Source organism: Atractosteus spatula, chromosome 2 (genome assembly GCF_055471065.1).
Source record: "Atractosteus spatula isolate fAtrSpa1 chromosome 2, fAtrSpa1.hap1, whole genome shotgun sequence".
Lineage (NCBI taxonomy): Eukaryota > Metazoa > Chordata > Actinopteri > Semionotiformes > Lepisosteidae > Atractosteus > Atractosteus spatula.
Window position 1 is genome coordinate 182,964 of NC_142707.1, and position 13,459 is coordinate 196,422.

Here is a 13,459-nt window from a genome sequence, read left to right on the forward strand (position 1 = left end):
TCTATCTGTTGTCTTGATTGTTTCCCACTCATTCCTTTTGGTTTGGGGAACATGTCAAAATCCCATGCCCAGAGAACTTCAGGTAGAGCTCGCGGAAATGCTCAGTGGACAACCCAGGCAGGGTAAGGATCAGTATTTCCACACTACTCAGAGAATTTTTATTTTCAGTGATGGATTTTTAGCCCAATTCAAGTTGAAGAAAAGTGGTTTCGTGAGAATCGCAGAAAATTTTTTTTCAGAATCTCCGGGGTGCCTGGAGGTCGCGGTGCACCACGCGACAGTTGTATTCGAAAACTGAGTCACTCAGATCACACGAGTACCCAAGCATTCTTGAAACTCATTCAAATGCAAGTGCTTCTATCTGTTGTCTTGATTGTTTCCCACTCATTCCTTTTGGTTTGGGGAACATGTCAAAAACCCATGCCCAGAGAACTTCAAGTAGAGTTCGCGAAAATGCTCAGTGGAGAACCCAGGCAAGGTAAGGATCAGTATTTCCACACTACTCAGAGAATTTTTATTTTCAGTGATGGATTTTTAGCCCAATTCAAGTTGAAGAAAAATGGTTTCGTGAAAATCGCAGAAAATTTTTAATCAGAAACTCCGGGGTGCCTGGAGGTCGCGGTGCACCACGTGACAGTTGTATTCGAAAACTGAGTTATTCAGATCACACGAGTACCCAAGCATGCTTGAAACTCATTCAAATGCAAGTGCTTCTATCTGTTGTCTTGATTTTTCCCACTCATTCCTTTTGGTTTGGGGAACATGTCAATATCCCATGCCCAGAGAACTTCAGGTAGAGTTCGGGGAAATGCTCAGTGGACAACCCAGGCAGGGTAAGGATCAGCATTTACACACTACTCAGAGAATTTTTATTTTCAGGGATGGATTTTTAGCCCAAATCAAGTTGATGAAAAGTGGTTTCGTGAAAATTGCAGAAATTTTTTTTTCAGAAACTCCGGGGTGCCTGGAGGTCGCGGTGCACCACGCGACAGTTGTATTCCAAAACTGAGTCACTCAGATCACACGAGTACCCAAGCATGCTTGAAACTCATTCAAATGCAAGTGTTTCTATCTGTTGTCTTGATTGTTTCCCACTCATTCCTTTTTGGTTTGGGGAACATGTCAAAATCCCATGCCCAGAGAACTTCAGGTAGAGCTCGCGGAAATGCTCAGTGGACAACCCAGGCAGGGTAAGGATCAGCATTTACACACTACTCAGTGAATTTTTATTTTCAGGGATGGATTTTTAGCCCAATTCAAGTTGAAGAAAAGTGGTTTCGTGAAAATCGCAGAAATTTTTTTTTCAGAAACTCCGGGGTGCCTGGAGGTCGCGGTGCACCACGCGACAGTTGTATTCGAAAACTGAGTCATTCTGATCACACGAGTACCCAAGCATGCTTGAAACTCATTCAACTGCAAGTGCTTCTATCTGTTGTCTTGATTGTTTCCCACTCATTCCTTTTGGTTTGGGGAACATGTCAAAATCCCATGCCCAGAGAACTTCAGGTAGAGCTCGCGGAAATGCTCAGTGGACACCCCAGGTAGGGTAAGGATCAGCATTTCCACACTACTCAGAGAATTTTTATTTTCAGGGATGGATTTTTAGCCCAATTCAAGTTGAAGAAAAGTGGTTTCGTGAAAATCGCAAAAAATTTTTTTTTAGAAACTCCGGGGTACCTGGAGGTTCTTGGTGCACCACGCGACAGTTGTATTCGAAAACTGAGTCACTCAGATCACACGAGTACCCAAGCATGCTTGAAACTCATTCAAATGCAAGTGCTTCTATCTGTTGTCTTGATTGTTTCCCACTCATTCCTTTTGGTTTGGGTAACATGTCAAAATCCCATGCCCAGAGAACTTCAAGTAGAGTTCGCGGAAATGCTCAGTGGACACCCCAGGTAGGGTAAGGATCAGCATTTACACACTACTCAGAGAATTTTTATTTTCAGGGATGGATTTTTAGCCCAATTCAAGTTGAAGAAAAGTGGTTTCGTGAAAATTGCAGAAAATTTTTTTTCAGAAACTCCGAGGTGCCTGGAGGTCGCGGTGCACCACGCGACAGTTGTATTCGAAAACTGACTCACTCAGATCACACGAGTACCCAAGCATGCTTGAAACTCATTCAAATGCAAGTGCTTCTATCTGTTGTCTTGATTGTTTCCCACTCATTCCTTTTGGTTTGGGGAATATGTCAAAATCCCATGCCCAGAGAACTTCAGGTAGAGTTCGGGGAAATGCTCAGTGGACAACCCAGGCAGGGTAAGGATCAGCATTTACACACTACTCAGAGAATTTTTATTTTCAGGGATGGATTTTTAGCCCAATTCAAGTTGAAGAAAAGTGGTTTCGTGAAAATCGCAGAAAATTTTTTTTCAGAAACTCCAGGGTGCCTGGAGGTCGCGGTGCACCACGCGACAGTTGAATTCCAAAACTGAGTCACTCAGATCACACGAGTACCCAAGCATGCTTGAAACTCATTCAAATGCAAGTGCTTCTATCTGTTGTCTTGATTGTTTCCCACTCATTCCTTTTGGTTTGGGGAACATGTCAAAATCCCATGCCCAGAGAACTTCAGGTAGAGCTCCCGGAAATGCTCAGTGGACAACCCAGGCAGGGTAAGGATCAGTATTTCCACACTAATCAGAGAATTTTTATTTTCAGGGATGGATTTTTAGCCCAATTCAAGTTGAAGAAAAGTGGTTTCGTGAAAATCGCAGAAAATTTTTTTTCAGAAACTCCGGGGTACCTGGAGGTCGCGGTGCACCACGCGACAGTTGTATTCGAAAACTGAGTCACTCAGATCACACGAGTACCCAAGCATGCTTGAAACTCATTCAAATGCAAGTGCTTCTATCTGTTGTCTTGATTGTTTCCCACTCATTCCTTTTGGTTTGGGTAACATGTCAAAATCCCATGCCCAGAGAACTTCAAGTAGAGTTCGCGGAAATGCTCGGTGGACACCCCAGGTAGGGTAAGGATCAGCATTTCCACACTACTCAGAGAATTTTAATTTTCAGGGATGGATTTTTAGCCCAATTCAAGTTGAAGAAAAGTGGTTTCGTGAAAATTGCAGAACATTTTTTTTCAGAAACTCCGGGGTGCCTTGAGGTCGCGATGCACCACGCGACAGTTGTATTCGAAAACTGAGTCACTCAGATCACACGAGTACCCAAGCATGCTTGAAACTCATTCAAATGCAAGTGCTTCTATCTGTTGTCTTGATTGTTTCCCACTCATTCCTTTTGGTTTGGGTAACATGTCAAAATCCCATGCCCAGAGAACTTCAAGTAGAGTTCGCGGAAATGCTCAGTGGACACCCTAGGTAGGGTAAGGATCAGTATTTCCACACTACTCAGAGAATTTTTATTTTCAGTGATGGATTTTTAGCCCAATTCAAGTTGAAGAAAAGTGGTTTCGTGAAAATCGCAGAAAATTTTTTTTCAGAAACTCCGGGGTGCCTGGAGGTCGCGGTGCACCACGCGACAGTTGTATTCGAAAACTGAGTCATTCTGATCACACGAGTACCCAAGCATGCTTGAAACTCATTCAACTGCAAGTGCTTCTATCTGTTGTCTTGATTGTTTCCCACTCATTCCTTTTGGTTTGGGGAACATGTCAAAATCCCATGCCCAGAGAACTTCAGGTAGAGCTCGCGGAAATGCTCAGTGGACACCCCAGGTAGGGTAAGGATCAGCATTTCCACACTACTCAGAGAATTTTTATTTTCAGGGATGGATTTTTAGCCCAATTCAAGTTGAAGAAAAGTGGTTTCGTGAAAATCGCAGAAAATTTTTTTTCAGAAACTCCGGGGTGCCTGGAGGTCGTGGTGCACCACGCAACAGTTGTATTCCAAAACTGAGTCACTCAGATCACACGAGTACCCAAGCATGCTTGAAACTCATTCAAATGCAAGTGCTTCTATCTGTTGTCTTGATTGTTTCCCACTCATTCCTTTTAGTTTGGGGAACATGTCAAAATCCCATGCTCAGAGAACTTCAGGTAGAGCTCGCGGAAATGCTCAGTGGACAACCCAGGCAGGGTAAGGATCAGTATTTCCACACTACTCAGAGAATTTTTATTTTCAGTGATGGATTTTTAGCCCAATTCAAGTTGAAGAAAAGTGGTTTCGTGAAAATCGCAGAAAATTTTCTTTCACAAACTCCGGGGTTCCTGGAGGTCGCGGTGCACCACGTGACAGTTGTATTCGAATACTGAGTCACTCAGATCACACGAGTACCCAAGCATGCTTGAAACTCATTCAAATGCAAGTGCTTCTATCTGTTGTCTTGATTGTTTCCCACTCATTCCTTTTGGTTTGGGTAACATGTCAAAATCCCATGCCCAGAGAACTTCAAGTAGAGTTCGCGGAAATGCTCGGTGGACACCCCAGGTAGGGTAAGGATCAGCATTTCCACACTACTCAGAGAATTTTAATTTTCAGGGATGGATTTTTAGCCCAATTCAAGTTGAAGAAAAGTGGTTTCGTGAAAATTGCAGAACATTTTTTTTCAGAAACTCCGGGGTGCCTTGAGGTCGCGATGCACCACGCGACAGTTGTATTCGAAAACTGAGTCACTCAGATCACACGAGTACCCAAGCATGCTTGAAACTCATTCAAATGCAAGTGCTTCTATCTGTTGTCTTGATTGTTTCCCACTCATTCCTTTTGGTTTGGGTAACATGTCAAAATCCCATGCCCAGAGAACTTCAAGTAGAGTTCGCGGAAATGCTCAGTGGACACCCTAGGTAGGGTAAGGATCAGTATTTCCACACTACTCAGAGAATTTTTATTTTCAGTGATGGATTTTTAGCCCAATTCAAGTTGAAGAAAAGTGGTTTTGTGAAAATCGCAGAATATTTTTTTTCAGAAACTCCGGGGTGCCTGGAGATCGCGGTACACCACGCGACAGTTGTATTCCAAAACTGAGTCACTCAGATCACACGAGTACCCAAGCATGCTTGAAACTCATTCAAATGCAAGTGCTTCTATCTGTTGTCTTGATTGTTTCCCACTCATTCCTTTTGGTTTGGGGAATATGTCAAAAACCCATGCCCAGAGAACTTCAAGTAGAGTTCGCGGAAATGCTCAGTGGACAACCCAGGCAGGGTAAGGATCAGTATTTCCACACTACTCAGAGAATTTTTATTTTCAGTGATGGATTTTTAGCCCAATTCAAGTTGATGAAAAGTGGTTTCGTGAAAATTGCAGAAATTTTTTTTTCAGAAACTCCGGGGTGCCTGGAGGTCGCGGTGCACCACGTGACAGTTGTATTCGAAAACTGAGTTATTCAGATCACACGAGTACCCAAGCATGCTTGAAACTCATTCAAATGCAAGTGCTTCTATCTGTTGTCTTGATTGTTTCCCACTCATTCCTTTTGGTTTGGGGAACATGTCAATATCCCATGCCCAGAGAACTTCAGGTAGAGTTCGGGGAAATGCTCAGTGGACAACCCAGGCAGGGTAAGGATCAGCATTTATACATTACTCAGAGAATTTTTATTTTCAGGGATGGATTTTTAGCCCAATTCAAGTTGAAGAAAAGTGGTTTCGTGAAAATCGCAGAAAATTTTTTTTCAGAAACTCTGGGGTGCCTGGAGGTCGCGGTGCTCCACGCGACAGTTGTATTCCAAAACTGAGTCACTCAGATCACACGAGTACCCAAGCATGCTTGAAACTCATTCAAATGCAAGTGCTTCTATCTGTTGTCTTGATTGTTTCCCACTCATTCCTTTTGGTTTGGGGAACATGTCAAAATCCCATGCCCAGAGAACTTCAAGTAGAGTTCGCGAAAATGCTCTGTGGACGACCCAGGCAGGGTAAGGATCAGTATTTCCACACTACTCAGAGATTTTTTATTTTCAGTGATGGATTCTTAGCCCAATTCAAGTTGAAGAAAAATCGTTTCGTGAAAATCGCAGAAAATCTTTTTCAGAAACTCCGGGGTGCCTGGAGGTCGCGGTGCACCACGCGACAGTTGTATTCCAAAACTGAGTCACTCATATCACACGAGTACCCAAGCATGCTTGAAACTCATTCAAATGCAAGTGCTTCTGTCTGTTGTCTTGATTGTTTCCCACTCATTCCTTTTGGTTTGGGGAACATGTCAAAATCCCATGCCCAGAGAACTTCAGGTAGAGCTCGCGGAAATGCTCAGTGGACAACCCAGGCAGGGTAAGGATCAGCATTTACACACTACTCAGAGAATTTTTATTTTCAGGGATGGATTTTTAGCCCAAATCAAGTTGATGAAAAGTGGTTTCGTGAAAATTGCAGAAAATTTTTTTTCAGAAACTCCGGGGTGCCTGGAGGTCGCGGTGCACCACGCGACAGTTGTATTCCAAAACTGAGTCACTCAGATCACACGAGTACCCAAGCATGCTTGAAACTCACTCAACTGCAAGTGCTTCTATCTGTTGTCTTGATTGTTTCCCACTCATTCCTTTTGGTTTGGGGAACATGTCAAAATCCCATGCCCAGAGAACTTCAGGTAGAGCTCGCGGAAATGCTCAGTGGACACCCCAGGTAGGGTAAGGATCAGCATTTCCACACTACTCAGAGAATTTTTATTTTCAGGGATGGATTTTTAGCCCAATTCAAGTTGAAGAATAGTGGTTTCGTGAAAATCGCAGAAAATTTTTTTTCAGAAACTCCGGGGTGCCTGGAGGTCGTGGTGCACCACGCAACAGTTGTATTCCAAAACTGAGTCACTCAGATCACACGAGTACCCAAGCATGCTTGAAACTCATTCAAATGCAAGTGCTTCTATCTGTTGTCTTGATTGTTTCCCACTCATTCCTTTTGGTTTGGGGAACATGTCAAAATCCCATGCCCAGAGAACTTCAGGTAGAGCTCGCGGAAATGCTCAGTGGACAACCCAGGCAGGATAAGGATCAGTATTTCCACACTACTCAGAGAATTTTTATTTTCAGTGATGGATTTTTAGCCCAATTCAAGTTGAAGAAAAGTGGTTTAGTGAAAATCGCAGAAAATTTTTTTTCAGGAACTCCGGGGTGCCTGGAAGTCGCGGTGCACCACGCAACAGTTGTATTCCAAAACTGAGTCACTCAAATAACACGAGTACCCAAGCATGCATGAAACTCATTCAAATGCAAGTGCTTCTATCTGTTGTCTTGATTGTTTCCCACTCATTCCTTTTGGTTTGGGTAACATGTCAAAATCCCATGCCATGAGAACTTCAAGTAGAGTTAGCGGAAATGCTCAGTGGATACCCCAGGTAGGGTAAGGATCAGCATTTCCACACTACTCAGAGAATTTTTATTTTCAGTGATGGATTTTTAGCCCAATTCAAGTTGAAGAAAAGTGGTTTCGTGAAAATCGCAGAAAATTTCTTTTCAGAAACTCCGGGGTGCCTGGAGGTCGCGGTGCACCACGCGACAGTTGTATTCGAAAACTGAGTCACTCAGATCACACGAGTACCCAAGCATGCTTGAAACTCATTCAACTGCAAGTGCCTCTATCTCTTTTCTTGCTTGTTTCCCACTCATTCCTTTTGGTTTGGGGAACATGTCAATATCCCATGCCCAGAGAACTTCAGGTAGAGCTCGCGGAAATGCTCAGTGGACAACCCAGGCAGGGTAAGGATCAGTATTTCCACACTACTCAGAGAATTTTTATTTTCAGTGATGGATTTTTAGCCCAATTCAAGTTGAAGAAAAGTGGTTTCGTGAGAATCGCAGAAAATTTTTTTTCAGAAACTCCGGGGTGCCTGGAGGTCGCGGTGCACCACGCGACAGTTGTATTCGAAAACTGAGTCACTCAGATCACACGAGTACCCAAGCATTCTTGAAACTCATTCAAATGCAAGTGCTTCTATCTGTTGTCTTGATTGTTTCCCACTCATTCCTTTTGGTTTGGGGAACATGTCAAAAACCCATGCCCAGAGAACTTCAAGTAGAGTTCGCGGAAATGCTCAGTGGACAACCCAGGCAGGGTAAGGATCAGTATTTCCACACTACTCAGAGAATTTTTATTTTCAGTGATGGATTTTTAGCCCAATTCAAGTTGAAGAAAAGTGGTTTCGTGAAAATCGCAGAAAATTTTTTTTCAGAAACTCCGGTGTGCCTGGAGGTCGCGGTGCACCACGTGACAGTTGTATTCGAAAACTGAGTTATTCAGATCACACGAGTACCCAAGCATGCTTGAAACTCATTCAAATGCAAGTGCTTCTATCTGTTGTCTTGATTGTTTCCCACTCATTCCTTTTTGTTTGGGGAACATGTCAATATCCCATGCCCAGAGAACTTCAGGTAGAGTTCGGGGAAATGCTCAGTGGACAACCCAGGCAGGATAAGGATCAGCATTTACACATTACTCAGAGAATTTTTATTTTCAGGGATGGATTTTTAGCCCAATTCAAGTTGAAGAAAAGTGGTTTCGTGAAAATCGCAGAAAATTTTTTTTCAGAAACTCCGGGGTGCCTGGAGGTCGCGGTGCACCACGCGACAGTTGTATTCCAAAACTGAGTCACTCAGATCACACGAGTACCCAAGCATGCTTGAAACTCATTCAAATGCAAGTGCTTCTATCTGTTGTCTTGATTGTTTCCCACTCATTCCTTTTGGTTTGGGGAACATGTCAAAATCCCATGCCCAGAGAACTTCAAGTAGAGTTCGCGAAAATGCTCTGTGGACGACCCAGGCAGGGTAAGGATCAGTATTTCCACACTACTCAGAGATTTTTTATTTTCAGTGATGGATTCTTAGCCCAATTCAAGTTGAAGAAAAATCGTTTCGTGAAAATCGCAGAAAATCTTTTTCAGAAACTCCGGGGTGCCTGGAGGTCGCGGTGCACCACGTGATAGTTGTATTCGAAAACTGAGTTACTCAGATCACACGAGTACCCAAGCATGCTTGAAACTCATTCAAATGCAAGTGCTTCTATCTGTTGTCTTGATTGTTTCCCACTCATTCCTTTTGGTTTGGGGAACATGTCAATATCCCATGCCCAGAGAACTTCAGGTAGAGTTCGGGGAAATGCTCAGTGGACAACCCAGGCAGGGTAAGGATCAGCATTTACACACTACTCAGAGAATTTTTATTTTCAGGGATGGATTTTTAGCCCAATTCAAGTTGAAGAAAAGTGGTTTCGTGAAAATCGCAGAAAATTTTTTTTCAGAAACTCCGGGGTGCCTGGAGGTCGCGGTGCACCACACGACAGTTGTATTCCAAAACTGAGTCACTCAGATCACACAAGTACCCAAGCACGCTTGAAACTCATTCAAATGCAAGTGTTTCTATCTGTTGTCTTGATTGTTTCCCACTCATTCCTTTTTGGTTTGGGGAACATGTCAAAATCCCATGCCCAGAGAACTTCAGGTAGAGCTCGCGGAAATGCTCAGTGGACAACCCAGGCAGGGTAAGGATCAGCATTTACACACTACTCAGTGAATTTTTATTTTCAGTGATGGATTTTTAGCCCAATTCAAGTTGAAGAAAAGTGGTTTCGTGAAAATCGCAGAAAATTTTTTTTCAGAAACTCCGGGGTGCCTGGAAGTCGCGGTGCACCACGCGACAGTTGTATTCGAAAACTGAGTCATTCTGATCACACGAGTACCCAAGCATGCTTGAAACTCATTCAACTGCAAGTGCTTCTATCTGTTGTCTTGATTGTTTCCCACTCATTCCTTTTGGTTTGGGGAACATGTCAAAATCCCATGCCCAGAGAACTTCAGGTAGAGCTCGCGGAAATGCTCAGTGGACACCCCAGGTAGGGTAAGGATCAGCATTTCCACACTACTCAGAGAATTTTTATTTTCAGGGATGGATTTTTAGCCCAATTCAAGTTGAAGAAAAGTGGTTTCGTGAAAATCGCAGAAAATTTTTTTTCAGAAACTCCGGGGTGCCTGGAGGTCGTGGTGCACCACGCAACAGTTGTATTCCAAAACTGAGTCACTCAGATCACACGAGTACCCAAGCATGCTTGAAACTCATTCAAATGCAAGTGCTTCTATCTGTTGTCTTGATTGTTTCCCACTCATTCCTTTTGGTTTGGGTAACATGTCAAAATCCCATGCCCAGAGAACTTCAAGTAGAGTTCGCGGAAATGCTCAGTGGACACCCCAGGTAGGGTAAGGATCAGCATTTCCACACTACTCAGAGAATATTTATTTTCAGGGATGGATTTTTAGCCCAATTCAAGTTGATGAAAAGTGGTTTCGTGAAAATCGCAGAAAATTTTTTTTCAGGAACTCCGGGGTGCCTGGAAGTCGCGGTGCACCACGCAACAGTTGTATTCCAAAACTGAGTCACTCAAATAACACGAGTACCCAAGCATGCATGAAACTCATTCAAATGCAAGTGCTTCTATCTGTTGTCTTGATTGTTTCCCACTCATTCCTTTTGGTTTGGGTAACATGTCAAAATCCCATGCCATGAGAACTTGAAGTAGAGTTCGCGGAAATGCTCAGTGGATACCCCAGGTAGGGTAAGGATCAGCATTTCCACACTACTCAGAGAATTTTTATTTTCAGGGATGGATTTTTAGCCCAATTCAAGTTGAAGAAAAGTGGTTTCGTGAAAATCGCAGAAAATTTCTTTTCAGAAACTCCGGGATGCCTGGAGGTCGCGGTGCACCACGCGACAGTTGTATTCGAAAACTGAGTCACTCAGATCACACGAGTACCCAAGCATGCTTGAAACTCATTCAACTGCAAGTGCCTCTATCTCTTTTCTTGCTTGTTTCCCACTCATTCCTTTTGGTTTGGGGAACATGTCAAAATCCCATGCCCAGAGAACTTCAGGTAGAGTTCGGGGAAATGCTCAGTGGACAATCCAGGCAGGGTAAGGATCAGCATTTACACACTACTCAGAGAATTTTTATTTTCAGGGATGGATTTTTAGCCCAATTCAAGTTGAAGAAAAGTGGTTTCGTGAAAATCGCAGAAATTTTTTTTTCAGAAACTCCAGGGTGCCTGGAGGTCGCGGTGCACCACGCAACAGTTGTATTCCAAAACTGAGTCACTCAGATCACACGAGTACCCAAGCATGCTGGAAACTCATTCAAATGCAAGTGCTTCTATCTGTTGTCTTGATTGTTTCCCACTCATTCCTTTTGGTTTGGGGAACATGTCAAAATCCCATGCCCAGAGAACTTCAGGTAGAGCTCGCGGAAATGCTCAGTGGACAACCAAGGCAGGGTAAGGATCAGTATTTCCACACTACTCAGAGAATTTTTATTTTCAGTGATGGATTTTTAGCCCAATTCAAGTTGAAGAAAAGTGGTTTCGTGAAAATCGCAGAAAATTTTTTTTCAGAAACTCCGGGGTGCCTGGAGGTCGCGGTGCACCACGCGACAGTTGTATTCCAAAACTGAGTCACTCAGATCACACGAGTACCCAAGCATGCTTGAAACTCATTCAACTGCAAGTGCTTCTATCTGTTGTCTTGATTGTTTCCCACTCATTCCTTTTGGTTTGGGGAACATGTCAAAATCCCATGCCCAGAGAACTTCAGGTAGAGCTCGCGGAAATGCTCAGTGGACACCCCAGGTAGGGTAAGGATCAGCATTTCCACACTACTCAGAGAATTTTTATTTTCAGGGATGGATTTTTAGCCCAATTCAAGTTGAAGAAAAGTGGTTTCGTGAAAATCGCAGAAAATTTTTTTTCAGAAACTCCGGGGTGCCTGGAGGTCGTGGTGCACCACGCGACAGTTGTATTCCAAAACTGAGTCACTCAAATAACACGAGTACCCAAGCATGCATGAAACTCATTCAAATGCAAGTGCTTCTATCTGTTGTCTTGATTGTTTCCCACTCATTCCTTTTGGTTTGGGTAACATGTCAAAATCCCATGCCATGAGAACTTCAAGTAGAGTTCGCGGAAATGCTCAGTGGATACCCCAGGTAGGGTAAGGATCAGCATTTCCACACTACACAGAGAATTTTTATTTTCAGGGATGGATTTTTAGCCCAATTCAAGTTGAAGAAAAGTGGTTTCGTGAAAATCGCAGAAAATTTCTTTTCAGAAACTCCGGGGTGCCTGGAGGTCGCGGTGCACCACGCGACAGTTGTATTCGAAAACTGAGTTATTCAGATCACACGAGTACCCAAGCATGCTTGAAACTCATTCAACTGCAAGTGCCTCTATCTCTTTTCTTGCTTGTTTCCCACTCATTCCTTTTGGTTTGGGGAACATGTCAAAATCCCATGCCCAGAGAACTTCAGGTAGAGTTCGGGGAAATGCTCAGTGGACAATCCAGGCAGGGTAAGGATCAGCATTTACACACTACTCAGAGAATTTTTATTTTCAGGGATGGATTTTTAGCCCAATTCAAGTTGAAGAAAAGTGGTTTCGTGAAAATCGCAGAAATTTTTTTTTCAGAAACTCCAGGGTGCCTGGAGGTCGCGGTGCACCACGCAACAGTTGTATTCCAAAACTGAGTCACTCAGATCACACGAGTACCCAAGCATGCTTGAAACTCATTCAAATGCAAGTGCTTCTATCTGTTGTCTTGATTGTTTCCCACTCATTCCTTTTGGTTTGGGGAACATGTCAAAATCCCATGCCCAGAGAACTTCAGGTAGAGCTCGCGGAAATGCTCAGTGGACAACCAAGGCAGGGTAAGGATCAGAATTTCCACACTACTCAGAGAATTTTTATTTTCAGTGATGGATTTTTAGCCCAATTCAAGTTGAAGAAAAGTGGTTTCGTGAAAATCGCAGAAAATTTTTTTTCAGAAACTCCGGGGTGCCTGGAGGTCGCGGTGCACCACGCGACAGTTGTATTCCAAAACTGAGTCACTCAGATCACACGAGTACCCAAGCATGCTTGAAACTCATTCAAATGCAAGTGCTTCTATCTGTTGTCTTGATTGTTTCCCACTCATTCCTTTTGGTTTGGGGAACATGTCAAAATCCCATACCCAGAGAACTTCAGGTAGAGCTCGCGGAAATGCTCAGTGGACAACCCAGGCAGGGTAAGGATCAGTATTTCCACACTACTCAGAGAATTTTTATTTTCAGTGATGGATTTTTAGCCCAATTCAAGTTGAAGAAAAGTGGTTTCGTGAAAATCGCAGAAAATTTTTTTTCAGAAACTCCGGGGTGCCTGGAGGTCGCGGTGCACCACGCGACAGTTGTATTCGAAAACTGAGTCACTCAGATCACACGAGTACCCAAGCATTCTTGAAACTCATTCAAATGCAAGTGCTTCAATCTGTTGTCTTGATTGTTTCCCACTCATTCCTTTTGGTTTGGGGAACATGTCAAAAACCCATGCCCAGAGAACTTCAAGTAGAGTTCGCGGAAATGCTCAGTGGACAACCCAGGCAGGGTAAGGATCAGTATTTCCACACTACTCAGAGAATTTTTATTTTCAGTGATGCATTTTTAGCCCAATTCAAGTTGAAGAAAAGTGGTTTCGTGAAAATCGCAGAAAATTTTTTTTCAGAAACTCCGGGGTGCCTGGAGGTCGCGGTGCACCAAGTGACAGTTGTAT